Below are 15,039 nucleotides of genomic sequence, written 5' to 3' on the forward strand. Positions count from 1 at the left end.
AGTCTGTCTATGTCTCTGTTTAATTTCTGTTTCCATGATCTGTCCATTGATGAGAGTGGGGTGTTGAAATCTCCTATTATCGTGTGAGGTGCATTGTGTGTTTTGAGCTGTAGTAATGTTTCTTTTATGTATGTAGGTGCCCTTGTATTTGGGGCATAAATATTTAGGATTGAGAGTTCATCTTGGTGAACTTTGATGAATATGAAGTGTCCTTCCTTATCTTTTTTGATGACTTTTAGTTGGAAATTGATTTTATTTGATATTAGAATGGCTACTCCAGCTTGCTTCTTCTGACCATTTGCTTGGAAAGTTGTTTTCCAGCCTTTCACTCTGATGTAGTGTCTGTCTTTGTCTCTGAGGTGTGTTTCCTGTAGGCAGCAGAATGCAGGGTCCTCGTTGCGTATCCAGTTTGTTAATCTATATCTTTTTATTGGGGAGTTGAGGCCATTGATGTTGAGAGATATTAAGGAATAGTGATTATTGCTTCCTGTTACATTGATATTTGGATGTGAGGTTATGTTTGTGTGCTTTTCTTCTCTTTGTTTTGTTGCCAAGACGATTAGTTTCTTGCTTCTTCTAGGGTGTAGCTTGACTCCTTATGTTGGGCTTTGCCATTTATTATCCTTTGTAGTGCTGGATTTGTTGAAAGATATTGTGTAAATTTGGTTTTGTCATGGGATATCTTGGTTTCTCCATCTATGTTAATTGAGACTTTAGCAGGATACAGTAACCTGGGCTGGCATTTGTGTTCTCTTAGGGTCTGTATGACATCTGTCCAGGATCTTCTGGCTTTCATAGTCTCTGGCGAAAAGTCTGGTGTGATTCTGATAGGTCTGCCTTTATATGTTACTTGACCTTTTTCCCTTACTGCTTTTAATATTCTTTCTTTATTTTGTGCATTTGGTGTTTTGACTATTATGTCAAGGAGGAGTTTCTTTTCTGGTCCAATCTATTTGGAGTTCTGTAGGCTTCTTGTAGCTTATGGGTATCCTTTTCTTTAGGTTAGGGAAGTTTTCTTCTATGATTTTGTTGAAGATATTTACTGGTCCTTTGAGCTGGGAGTCTTCACTCTGTCCTATACGTATTATCCTTAGCTTTGATCTTCTCATTGAGTCCTGGATTTCCTGTATGTTTTGGACCAGTAGCTTTTTCCGCTTTACATTATCTGTGACAGTTGAGTCGATGATTTCTATGGAATCTTCTGCTCTTGAGATTCTCTCTTCTATCTCTTGTATTCTGTTGGTGAAGCTTGTATCTACAAGCTTCTTTTGGTTTTCTATATCCAGGGTTGTGTCCATGTGTTCTTTCTTGATTGCTTCTATTTCCATTTTTAATTCCTTCAACTGTTTGATTGTGTTTTCCTGGAATTCTTTCAGGGATTTTTGTGATTCCTCTCTGTAGGCTTCTACTTGTTTATTTACGTTTTCCTGTGTTTCTCTAAGGGAGTTCTTCACGTCTTTCTTGAAGTCCTCCAGCATCATGATCAAATATGATTTTGAAACTAGATCTTGCTTTTCAGGTGTGTTTGGATATTCCATGTTTGCTTTGGTGGGAGAATTGGGCTCTCATGATGCCATGTAGTCTTGGTTTCTGTTGTTTGGATTCCTGCATTTGCCTCTCGCCATCAGATTATCTCTAGTGTTACTTTCTTCTTCTATTTCTGACAGTGGCTATACTGTCCTGTAAGCCTGTGTGTCAGGAGTGCTGTAGACCAGTTTTCCTGTTTTCTTTCAGCCAGTTATGGGGACAGAGTGTTCTGCTTTCGGGCGTGTAGTTTTTTCCTATCTACAGGTCTTCAGCTGTTCCTGTGGGCCTGTGTCCTGAGTTCACTAGTCAGGTAGCTTGGAGTAGGAATTTTTGTCTTACCTGTGGTACCGAGGCTCAAGTTTGCTCGTGGGGTGTTGCTTATGAGCTCTCCGTGGGGGCAGCAACCAGGAAGATCTGCTCTGCCCTTTCTGGTAGCTTCCGTGCACCAGGGTTCCAGATGGCGCTTGGTGTTTTCCTCTGCAATCAGTAATGTGGGCAGAGTGTAATCTCTTCTGGTTTCCCAGGCATGTCTGCCTCTCTGAAGGTTTAGCTCTCCCTCCCACGGGATTTGAGTGCAGAGAACTGTTTATCTGGTCGGTCCCTTCAGGTTCCTGCGGTGTCTCAAATGCAGGGGACCTGCTGTTGTTGTGCCCTTATCCAAGGGAACCCAGAGGCCTTATACAATTTCCTCTTGGGCCAGGGATGTGGGCAGGGGTGAGCAATGTTGGTGGTCTCTTCTGCTCTGCAGTCTCAGGAGTGCCCACCTGTCCAGGCTGTGAGGTCTCTCTCCCACGGGGTTTGGGGGCAGCGAGCTGCTGCGGGCAGGGATCCGCGGGTTTGGGAATCCTGCTAAAACCAAATGGCTCCTTTTTAATCAGAAGTTATTGAAGACATAATAATAGTCCTTTGAGTGACAGTTTTTCTCGAATTCGCGTCTAGTTTTATGTGAAATGAAAGTCATAGCCCAATGGTTTGAGTTGTATGTGTAGTTTCACTAGATAATACATATCCACTGTAATAAATTGTGATTAATTTGTCATATGCTGACAACTAATTTAAAGGATGCCAATGTTAGAGGGAATATATTTCTTTCTTTCTTTTTTTTTAAATTAGACTATACTGCCTATTTGGTATGTAATTCTGTAGTCTTTCCCATTTCTTCTTGTTTTTATTTCTCTTGTGTGGATGTGTAAGTGTACATGTTCTAGTGTATTTACTTTTAACTTTTAATAAATCTTTAATGAATGAGTCTACATTTCTGTCTTTTCTGCATACATATCTGTGTATATATTGTCTTTCTATTTTTAAATGTGCATGTGTATCTCTTTGTAACTGTGTGTGTGTGTTTCTCTGTGTTTATGCATCCCTGTCTATCGCTTTCTGTGAGTTTGTACAATGAGAATCCACATGTCAGTCTGCCTCTCTAACTTTATGCCCCTACCTCTGTCTGCCTCTCTCTCTCACTCTCTTTCTCTTTCTGTTTCATTATCACCTCTCCATGTATGTTTGGGTGTAAATGGGTATTTGGTGGGGTGTCTGCTTGAGTGCTTTTTGTCTGCTAGTTTAACACTGAAAAACTCTATGGGACAATGACATTGGTTTTCAATAGGAGTCTACAAGAAAATAAAATTAATAATAATTCCAGTTAGAGCCACTCCTGGAGGGTGCTCAATATTTCAACAGAATGTTCTATTTAGATGATCATTTCAAATGGATCCATAACACTGTGTGCAGTAATTATGTTCTAGAACTTCTTTTCAGCATCAGGCCTATTTTCCAGGATAGACACATGTCCTTCATCTCCACAGACTGGACATCTCTGAATGAAAGCCAAAGGCTGTTTTTACTTCTAGGCACCCTCAAAGACTCTCTGTTTTTGACTCTTGTGTTCACTGTTGTCGAAGTTATCATATCTTTTGAATGTTAACTTTGCTAAACTCATCATAGCCACCATGAGTATATGCCTCTGTGGACACTAGGTTCTGTGCTCATGTTAAGTCGAAATTCAATATGCCACACACAGTCTGCACAGATGTAAGAAATTTCATAATACTATTTGTCTTGGTTAATGGTAATGGCTGAATGCAACTTCTTATTTTATTGTGGATCAGTAGATCAAGGTTCCCTCCAAGAGGAAAGGCAAGTACCCATAGATTTTCTCCTGAAATCAGTCCTGTTTACTCAAACCTGTGGTCAGAAGAAATATCATTAATACTGGTTTAAATAATTTCCCTGCTAAAGAGCTAGAAATGGTAAGTAAAGGAAATTGCTAGACTCTTCAAGACTCTGATGTCAGTTTATTTGTGATGGTTGGTTCTTTTTGCCTCCTAGAACATTGAAGATTACCAACTGTGGTTCTATACTGGCCCTGGGAAAGCTCCAAGAGTACTCTAGGGTAATAACAGGGAAATCTAAGGAGGGACGAGCTGAGTTTGGTGAATCCTCACTATTTTCATTATTTAGTCTTAAACTTGAAAAAACACTAAAGCAAAATGACTTAAGTATAATTTCATTTATTTAAATCATAATTAATTAGTAATATAACATTCAGAAACAATTTATTACCTCATAAGCAACAGCCTTAGAATGAGAGGAATTTTTCTGTGCTTTCTGTTTCAGAAACAGAATTTTCCTGATAAGGCAAACAAAACAAAACTCTAGACATATTGTTTCTGGAGAAAACCATTTAAAAAAGTCATTTGGTGATCATTACAGAAACTCTTCCTAGCTATATATCTCAAGGGATTCCATCACTCACATGGTAGCTCACAACCATCTATAACTCCAGTTTCAGGGGTTCTAATTCCCACATCTGACCTGCACAGACACCAAGTCTAACATGGTGATCAGGTATATATGTGAGTGAATGAGTTACACAGAGAAACAAGTTTAAATCTAAAATGTAAAATCTTCAGTTTTTTATTTATTCCAAATTATGTAGATTGTTTTGTAATGAATATTAGAAATATAGCCCTTTCTCCGAATCCATGTAAAATATTCAGTTCATATCTCCTATGACCAATAATTCTGCAACTGAATATGAAATCATATTCTGATTTCTGGAGACAATCTGACTTAATTACAGCTATACTGTTTGTTGCCTTCTTTTATTTCTCACCAGATTATTACCAAATAAATAATAGTAATAAAATTATCAGAAAAGTTTGAATAAGAAATAAAATTTGAGATCACCAAGTATTCTTGCAAAGCTGATCTTTTAAAAGCTACTGAAAATTTGAAGTTCTAACCCATAAAGTTGACCTTCATACCAGTGACGTAAGTCTCTGCAGATTTAAGGGCACGCTCTCCCACTAATGCCAGATAAGAAAACATTCTCGTACATAGGTGCCTGTGGCCTCTGAACATCCCATGTATGCTCTTTAGTTGGTGACTCAGTCTCTGATAGCTCCCAGGGGTCCAGGTTGATATTGCTGGTCTTTCTATGATGTTTCCAATCCTTCCAGTTCTTTTAATTCTCCCAACTTTTCCATAGGGCTTGTTGACCTCAGTCCAATGGTTAGATGTAATATCTATATCTGTTTTAGTCAGCTGCTTGCAGGGCCTCTCAGAGGACAGCCATGCTAGGCTACTGGCTGCAAGTACAACATTGCATCAGTAATAATATTTGGGATTGGTGCCTAATAATGGGATGGATCCCAAGTTGAGCCTGTCACTGACTGGTCACTGCTTCAGACTCTATTCCGTTTTTGTCCTGAATTTCTTTTAGACAGGAGCAATTTGAGGTTGAAAGTTTTGTAGGTGTGTTAGTGTCCCTATCCATCCACAGGTGTCCTGTCTGATTTAAAAAGGTGGTCCCTTCAAATTTTACATCTGTGTGATTTTGTGTTTGGGCAAAATTTCCTACCTTGACTCTTTTTTTTGGGGGGGGGTTTAATTTTTTTTTATTAACTTGAGTATATCTTATTTACATTTCGGATGTTATTCCCTTTCCCGGTTTCCAGGCAAACATCCCCCTAATCCCTCCCCCTCCCCTTCTTTATGGATGTTCCCCTCCCCATCCTCCCCCCATTGCTGCCCTACCCCCAACAATCACGTTCACTCCTACCTTGACTCTTGGGAGCACCCCTACCCCATGACTCTGGGATATTCTAGAGGTTCCCACCAACTCCGAGAGCTGTATATTTCCATTCATTCTCTTGGGTCCCTTGTCCTCTCTCATGTCTCTCCCATACCTGATCCTGACCTGTTCTCTTCCCATTCCACTCTCACACATATCTCTCCTTCCCTCTGCCTCCCATGTTTATTTACTTCCCTTTGCTAAGTGGGATTGAAGCATCCTTACTTAGGCTTTCCTTATGGTTTAACTTTTAGTGTCATGGATATTCTGTATATTTTGTGTAGTGTCACTGATTAATGAATATATACTATTCATGTCCTTTGGAGTCTGGGTTAGCTCACTCAGAATACTTTCTAGATCCATGCAATTGCCTGCAAATTTCACGATGTCCTTTGTTTTTAGTAGCTGAATAGTATTCTGTTGTGTAAATAAACCATATTTTCTGTACCCATTCTTTGGTTGAAGAACATCAGGGTTGCTTATTACAAATAAGGCTGCTATTAACATAGTGGACTTGCGTCTTTGTGGTACTGTGGAACATCTTTTGGCTATATGCCCAGGACCAGTGTATCAGCGTCTTCAGGTACAACTATTTCCTGTTTGCTGAGGAACAGCCAAATTGATTTCCAGAGTGGTGGTGGTAGTTTGCCATCCCACCAGCATTCCCGTTTTTCTACAATCTCACAGCAAGTTCTGTAGTTCTGTTTCTCTTTTGAGAATAGTTTAAGGAGTTTTAGTATTAGCTCTTATTTGAAAGTCTGATAGAATTATGCACTGAATTATGCATCATGCCCTAGTCTTTTTGTTACTGTTATTGTTGTTGGTTGTTTTTAATGAATTCTTCTAGTTCCTTAGGGGTTATGGGATTGATTAGTTTATCTGATCTTGATTTAACTTTGGTATGTGGTATCTCTCTAGAAAATCATTCATTTCATATAGATTTTCAAGCTTTGTCAAGTTAGTTTTTGTAGTAAAACCTGATGATTTTTTTTAATTTCTTCAATTTCCATTTCATTTCTGATTTTCTTAATTTGCATACTATTTCTGAGACTTTTAGTTAGTTTAGGTTTATGTGTCTTGTTGATTTTCTCAAAGAACAGGATCTTGGTTTTATGGATTCTGTTTCTAATTGATTTCAGACTTAATATTATTTCCTGTTGTCTGCTTCTCTTTAGTGTATTTTCTTATTTTTGATCTGGGTTTTTCATTGTGCTTTTAAGTTGCTAGTATAGGATATCACAATTATCTTTGTGAAGACAATTAGTGCTCATATTTTATTTTATGTATGCAATGTGAAATATTTAAATTGCTTAATATGAAGCTAGAGGAGTGAAGTAGGATTTTTTTTTTCTTTTTTTTTGGAGCTGGGGACCGAACCCAGGGCCTTGTGCTTGCTAGGCAAGCACTTTACCACTGAGCTAAATCCCCAACCCTGGTGAAATAGGATTCTTATGATGTAAAAATATTATTGGTATTAATAATCCAACAGGCCTGTCTTAAAAGGGTTAGAGAAGAATACAGCAAAAGTCCCCCTACACAGTGCATTCTTGGTCTATATTCTCTAAACAAAGTGATACACTGAAAATTTTCTCCTCATTATTTTTAGAGTTCTCAGCTTAATTTATTATAGTATCCCTGTAAGGGATCTAATGTTCTAGTATGTACAGTCTACATTATCCTGAAAAAGGAGAAGGAGGAGGAGGAGGAGGGGAGGGGCAGAGAAAGGGAAGGGGGAGGGGGAGGAGGAGGAGGAGGAGGAGGAGGAGGAGGAGAAAGAGGTGGAGTGGGAGGAGGAGGACAAGGAGAAGAAATGCAGCAAAGCATTCTAAATTGTATCAGAAGGGTTGCCTATATTCAGTTACAGTAGTTACAATTCATGATTTTTTTCTCATAAGGCATGAGTGTCCGCATGACTTTAGAATGATAAATATTCAAAAGAACTTCAGTTCACGGGACTTAAGAAATTTTACAGCTTTTCCTTCCCTACCTGGGGTAATCATGAAATATCTAAACGCTGATGTACATGGGAAATTCATCTTGAAGCCCAGAAACTCAGCAAGAAGCCAGCAGCAAAAGAGTGAGTCTGCCATCTTCCTTCAGGTGGCTTTTCTTAGTTCCCATTTTAATTTGTCATAAAATATTGTAGCATTCTATAATTTTCTTGCTTAGGAAAGGGACACTGTAAAAAGAAACAAACAAACAAACAAACACAAACCACACTAGAAAAAAAACAAACCACACTAAAGCAGTATGTTTCAGGTCCATATTAAGAGAACTCTAAGTTCCGATGTAAAGACTAATCTTGGGTATAGGGAGAACATTTCATTTTTCCCAGGCAGATATTTGCCATAAACTGGCATGTCAAAACACTGTGTACACACATTTTTGTCCCATTAGAATAAGCACGTCTAAGACATGGATCACGATATGTTCCCATTAAGTGGTTTTGTGATTAGAGCAAAAATTACTCATGAACTATATTTTGACAATCTATTGCAATGAAATGTACATAGAAAAACAAGATTTATGGTATTGCAGATAATCTGTGGCAGGCTTGACTAGAAATCACCTTAGGCTTGTAGCCCAGTCTCTAATCTCATTTCAAATCATACAACAAATATCTTTTAGACCTATATCTAGATTCGAAATGGCCCTAACAGTGATAGACTGGGGCTTTTTAATTATTTTTTCAAATGATAGAATACTATCATTATTTCTCCTTATTCTCCTGTCTTGAAAACCTCCCACTTATACCCCTGATTTCTTTTAAACTTTGCTTTTTTATTTTTATTACTTTTATTTACATTTGAAATATCCCATTCCTGGTCCCCCTACCAAGAATACCCCACCACATCCCTCTTCCCCTTTGCCTCAGAGAGGGTGCTCCCCCACCAACCTACCTACTCCCACCTTACCCCTCTAGCATCCTGCTTCTTTGGGGCATCAAGCCTCCACAGCAACAAGAACATCCGCTCCCACTGAGGCTAGACAAGACAGCCATCTCTTACGTATGTAGCAGGGACTGCAGACTGGCAATGTATGTTCTTGGGTTGTTGGCTAAGACCCTGAGAGCTCTGAGGGGTCAAGTTAATTAATATTATTGTTCTTCCTATGGGGTTGCTATCCCTCTCTCCTCCTTCATTTCTTCCCCTAACTTTTTCATTGGGGTCCCAGTACTCAATCATGTGGTTGGCTGAGAGTATCTGCATCTGTCTCAGTCAGAAGCTGGTAGACCCTCTCAGAGGACAACCCTGTCAGGTTCCTGTCTGCAAGCATATCATTTCATCATCAACACTGTCATGTTTTGGTGTCTATGGATGGGATAGATTGTTGAGGCAATCTCTGGATGGCCTTTCCTTCAGTCTCTGCTCCAGTTTTTGTCCCTGCATTTTCTTTAGACAGAAACAATTCCGAATCAAAAATTTTGATACGTGTTTTGGTATACATATATATAAAAACACACACACACACACACACACACACGCACACACATGCACACACACGCACACACACACACACACACACACTCAAACATCTTTGTTCATTTATCTAATATTACTTGTGATTTCAGCCCTCATAATTTTGCATTAGATAGCCAGGCAGACAATATGTTTTTCAGTGAAGAAGACTATTTTATATTGTGTTATATGACTCATTTGTTTACTTTTAATTTATTTGTTTTAAGTAACATGTTTAAAATTGTATTATAGTCCAGTATTCTAAAAGAAAACTCAGAAGCGAAAAAGAAACTTAATTTCAGCTCTGAACTGACACTTTAGTGTATAGTCATGTATATTTTCTCATGAAGGGGACATGCTGCTGCTGAAATAAACTTAACAATGGTTCTTCAAAATGCTGAACAAGAAAAGTAAGGATGAAAAGAGCTTCACTATGACATTTGAAAAAATAGAAAATTTTTAAATGAGAATAAAAGTAAGGGTGGCTATGAAAATGGATGTAATTATTGAAGCAACAGCCTATACATAGTACAGGGAGCTCGTTCAACCAATGTATCTAGTATTTCATGATTTCATGGAGTTAGACATCATAATGTTGTGAGAATTCCCACTACAGAACACAAGACCATGTCTTAGAGACATCACTAAGATTAATAACAGTGTAAGGCATATGAGAAGAAGGCTACATAAGCACAACAGGATGATTAACCCATTATAATAGGGACATTTTGCAATTGAAATTTGGTTTTTGTAAAAGATCTTTATAAATTATACTATCCCATGTAATGATCTCAACTCCTGCTCAGATATGAAGGAAAAAACTTTTAAGAAACAAAGAACTTCTATAACATCGCAGTTGGACAAGGGCTCTGTGCCCCACAGGACCAAGTATGCACCACCCCACCATTTAAAAAGGGAAGAAAACTGTTTGGAAGAGAACTCAGTTCCATTTGTCAGGATGGCATCCTGCCTGCAGCAATTCTGGTATGTCTCATATGGTGTTTCTCTGGCTATCCTAAGACAAAATCCTGCTTCTTAAATACCTGACCCCTTCACTTCTACCACCATGTGGAGCAAGAATTGTTTCTCAAATCATTGGCTTTCCAGTAGGAAGATGAGAGAGGGCTATTCAGAAACCATCTATTGGAAAAGTTGGATTTAATCCCTTAACTATTTTGGAAAATCTGATATAAAGAAATGTTGCCTGATCCTTAATGGATAATATTAGGGTGGGAAGTGTACAACAAAAGATTGAGGCACAAAACCAGCGTGAGGTCATCTGTGTCCATGCCAGCACGTGCACTGCACCTGTGCACACCATTGGTCTGGTTCTCAAGGAACAAATAGTAGTCTGTGGTGTGTGAAGCCTGACAGGTATTTCTCTATCTTCTTCTCAGGACATGCTGTATCTACTAAAAAAGAATGGGCTCACAACCACGGGTGTCTTTTTAGAACCTCCGAGTACAACTTTGTGCCAAACAGTAAAGGACAAATTGGATTCGGAAGAGGAGGTGGATATAAACAAGCAATCAGTTAATGTAGTGGCGTGGATCTTTAAGGTAGGGAATGTCCTTCCATTATCCACCTCAGGATTCCTCTGAGTCTATGAGAGTAGTTGTCTTCTTTTTCCATTCCCCTGAGTGACAGTAGATATGTATGAGAGAAATCTAATATGCTCAAAGTCTCCTCTGTTAGTGTTAATAACATGGATGATGTTTTGTTCAGAAATTGTTTAAGCAATGTGATTGTGGAACTATCAAAAGTGAACCCTCCCCTCATTTCTAGGAGACCAAATCTCAAAGCAAATGTCCCTATCCTCTGGTGTACAATTTTTCTGTCTGTCTCAACCTATGCTCAGAGCCAACAGTTCAGGAGTTATTATGTATATATATAAACTGGCACTCAGAGTCACAGGATAGTTTGTTCTTTGTACCTTGACTAGCTGTGGTTTTCAGTAATTGTCTCCATCCATTTCAAAGAGAACCTTTTTTGATGGGTAAGGGTATATTATCTATGAACATTAAGTTAAATATTTATAATAGAGTTTGGAGTTACACTTGTTTAGTGAAATAGGGGCAGGGCATTCTCTAAGAACTATGACCACGTGTGCCTCCATGCTTCCAGTACCAGACGTGGCTTTCTGCTCCTGAGAAATCCGATAATAACTTCCTATGGTTGTCTTTATTGTGGGTACCATAATTGTATGTTTCTATCATTTAAAAATAGTATTCGAACTGTATATTAATCACTTATATGTGCTAGTTTGCTCAGCTGTCTGCTAGAGGCATGCTGAGCTAAGGAAAGATTTTTCTATAGTCCAAGTAAATCTGAAAATTTACTCTTTGGTCTCTAGCTTAAATAGATGAAACTTACTGGGCCCACATATCATGGAACGTTCTAACTAGGGGAAATTTGGGGAACTGTGAAGAAAGTTGGAACTAAACTGAAATTTACAGGTGAATGTACTTTGAATAATTTCCATGTTTAATTTTTTCCACAAAATATTTTTCCTCTCTTTATAAGGACTTCCTCCAAAACCTCAAGGGAAGTCTAATGACTTCAAAACAATATGATGAGTGGATTGCTGTACCCGAAACGGTCAATATGAAGAGAAATTAGCTGCAGTGCAGAGGTAATTGTTGGAAACTGTGAACAACCTCAACAAAATAGAAGTAACATTTGCTTACACACATTAGAGATTATATATCACAGAAACATTTACTAAGAACACTGACAGACAGCAAAAGCTTTCAATTGTTCACAAACAGGGAAGACACTTTTAAAAGAGTATGAGTTACAGTGGGAAATACAGTAGCCCAGGCTTATAATCTTACTTTCATATTCCAATTAGATTTGTCTTTTTTCTGAATTGGGTAAATATTTTAAACAATAATTTGAGTACAAACTCTTTCATTTTATTTACAGTGCATCCTGCATACGATATGATTACTCCGTTCCCTTCCTTCATATTTACAAATTGAGTATACTTGTTTTAAAATAACTGTCTCTGTGTTCAGTCTTTTAGATAAAATGCCACCTGAAAATGCAGCTCTTCTGAGGCAACTTTTTTGTATATTATATGAAATTAAAAGTAACTTCTGTTAATGAAATGTCTTCTTACCACCTATCTGTTGGGTTAGCCCCATGTCTCTTATTTGTGCCCAGCTCCTGCAATAATGGAGTGACAAATGATATTGGCAAAAGGGTAATTAGATAAGAACTTTATGCCTAGCATTGATAAGCCTTTACAATGAGACAGGAAAACAGGATTACCATGAGAATCTTGGTTATTTTGTTGTTGTTGTTGTTGATGATTGTTTTGGTTTTTGTTTTGTTTCATTTTGTAAAGTAAGTACACTTTAAAGGTGTTCTTCTGGAGGGAAGGAATCATTGGTGCATTTTAAGTAAAATATAAATGGGTATTTGAGCTCCGTGACTCAGTCTTTTGTCTTTGTCATTTAGAATATCCTTACACTAACCCATAGAGAACAAATGCTGTGAAATGATACAAAAAAAAAATCCTAGGTACTGGGTTCAGCAATCAAGACTTAATTCTGACATATTCAGTGTAGAATGTGTGAAATTCTACTTGTTTTCAAGGTGGTTTCCACAACAAAAAATGGCAATGCAATTTGGATTTTTTTATCAGATATAATCCTTAAGAATTCCTGATTAATGTGAGTAAAATACCATTGGCCTCAGGATGCTGGTTATGATTGGTTTAGAGAAATTATTGTGTATACTTTTCTATGTTAGCCATCTTTCAAGTACTATAATAAACTACCAAACCTTATGCAGTACAGTGATCAAATGGTTATTTTTACTCTAAGTATTTGAGTTTCTGATCCATTATTAATTGACCAATTGTCCTTGGACCTGTAAGGAACATACTGTAAAACAACTCAACTGAGAAACAGTAATAATCCTCATATTGTGTAGAAGAATCAAAGATCAGGAGAAGACAGGGTTCCAAAGTACCTGCCATTGAAGATACATAATTATCCCATTTCCTCCCAGTAGATCTTATTTCAAATACCTCCCAATATAATGAATCATAAAATCAAGATGTTACCATTGCATCTGCACTGAGTCATCACTGTATTAAGATTAAGTAATTAACTAAATATGTGAAGAAATGCCACCTACAGTGATATATTGATGCAGCTGTTACCATTGCACTGAACTGAGACACATGAATTTCACTGCTCAGATGGGTTTGCCTGTCTCTTACTTTTTAGAAAGCCCATGTGAACTTTCAATAGGATGATACCCACATTCAGAGGCCATCTTCCCTCCTTAGCTCTGCCTTTCTATAAGCATCCTTAAAATCAGGCTCACACATATATTATAAAATGTAACCAAAGCTATTTCAGTGTACAGTATGTATCACATACTGGCCATCACAATGTAAAAACTGGAAATCATTCTCTTATGTAACATTGCACTGTGATGATCACACTTGAACATCTGATCTCACAATCTTTTAAATTTCTGACAAAAGCCTGCCCCTATTTCTAACAGCTAAATTTTTCTCAGAATTTTGAACGGCATATTTTTAGCCTCCATGACTAAGAAGTAAAATGTGATTTTGCAACCATGCAAAAGACAGAGACCCTCTGTGTTTGGCCTGTTTTTTCATAGATTTCTCTAGTAGAATTTATGATCGAAAATTCTCCAAAAGTTTTTGGAGAGGACTTGGCTGCAGTGCGGCATGGAATATCACTATATCATCCTCCTGGAGGAAAGTCCTCATGTTCCCAGAATAATGCAACAAATATTGGAAACATTAAGGAAACCGAACATGGACTCAGCAGCTGCCCCATTGGGAGGACATGCACTACTGGCTATATTACACTGCCGAAAAGTCCAGCTGCTTCTCTTCCCTATGAGCTGTTGTTGTTCTACTCCCAGAACTTAAAGTTAAATCATTGAGCACTGAAAATATGATTTATAACAAACAGTAATGAAGGATTTACCATGAGAGGGAAAATTTCACCTGTGCATTATAGATATTATCCTATTGTTAGTATTTGCTTCCAAATTTTAGTACCTCTTTCCACTGGTCCTGAGTTTATGCTAGAGGTTTAAACACAGAAATGAGATTAAGAAATTAAGAATATGTAAAGAAATGATATTTACTATGATATATTGATTCTTAACATTTTGTCCATCTTTATTAATTTGAGTAATTCTTATTTACATTTCTTTTTATTTTATTAACTTGAGTGTTTCTTATTTACATTTCGGATGTTATTCCCTTTCCCGGATTCCGGGCCAACATCTCCCTAACCCCTCCCACTCCCCTTCTATATGGGTGTTCCCCTCCCCATCCTCTCCCCATTGCCGCCCTCCCCCCAACAATCATGTTCACTGGGGGTTCAGTCTTAGCAGGAACAAGGGCTTCCCCTTCCACTGGTGATCTTACTAGGATACTCATTGCTACCTATGAGGTCAGAGTCCAGGGTCAGTCCATGTATAGTCTTTAGGTAGTGGCTTAGTCCCTGGAAGCTCTGGTTGCTTGACATTGTTGTTCATAAGGGGTCTCGAGCCCCTTCAAGCTCTTCCAGTTCTTTCTCTGATTCCTTCAACGGGGGTCCTATTCTCAGGTCAGTGGTTTGCTGCTGGCATTCGCCTCTGTATTTGCTGTATTCTGGCTGTGTCTCTCAGGAGAGATCTACATCCAGCTCCTGTCGGCATGCACTTCTTTGCTTCATCCATCTTGTCTAATTGGGTGGCTGTATATGTATGGGCCACATGTGGGGCAGGGTCTGAATGGGTGTTCCTTCTGTGTCTGTTTTAATCTTTGTCTCTCTATTCCCTGCCAAGAGTATTCTTGTTCCCCTTTTAAAGAAGGAGTGAAGCATTTGCATTTTGGTCATCCATCTTGAGTTTCATGTGTTCTGTGTATCTAGGGTAATTCAAGCATTTGGGCTAATAGTCACTTATCAATGTGTTCATACCATGTGTGTTTTTCTG

At 38.2% G+C, this 15,039-nt stretch overlaps 1 pseudogene across 1 annotated transcript in view; it reads left to right on the plus strand.

Annotated features, from left to right (window-relative positions):
- LOC691665 (similar to GTPase activating protein testicular GAP1) overlaps positions 1–15,039 on the plus strand; it is a 168,971-nt pseudogene that overhangs the window by 122,315 nt on the left and 31,617 nt on the right. Inside the window, exons 14-21 of the transcript XR_010064786.1 lie at positions 3,859–3,912; positions 5,077–5,087; positions 7,501–7,682; positions 9,870–10,047; positions 10,461–10,622; positions 11,587–11,695; positions 12,229–12,268; positions 13,705–13,927. The product of XR_010064786.1 is annotated as a similar to GTPase activating protein testicular GAP1 (transcript). The remainder of the gene's footprint in view (positions 1–3,858; positions 3,913–5,076; positions 5,088–7,500; positions 7,683–9,869; positions 10,048–10,460; positions 10,623–11,586; positions 11,696–12,228; positions 12,269–13,704; positions 13,928–15,039) is intronic.

This window comes from Rattus norvegicus, chromosome 3, assembly GCF_036323735.1.
Source record: "Rattus norvegicus strain BN/NHsdMcwi chromosome 3, GRCr8, whole genome shotgun sequence".
NCBI classification, from domain to species: Eukaryota; Metazoa; Chordata; class Mammalia; order Rodentia; family Muridae; genus Rattus; species Rattus norvegicus.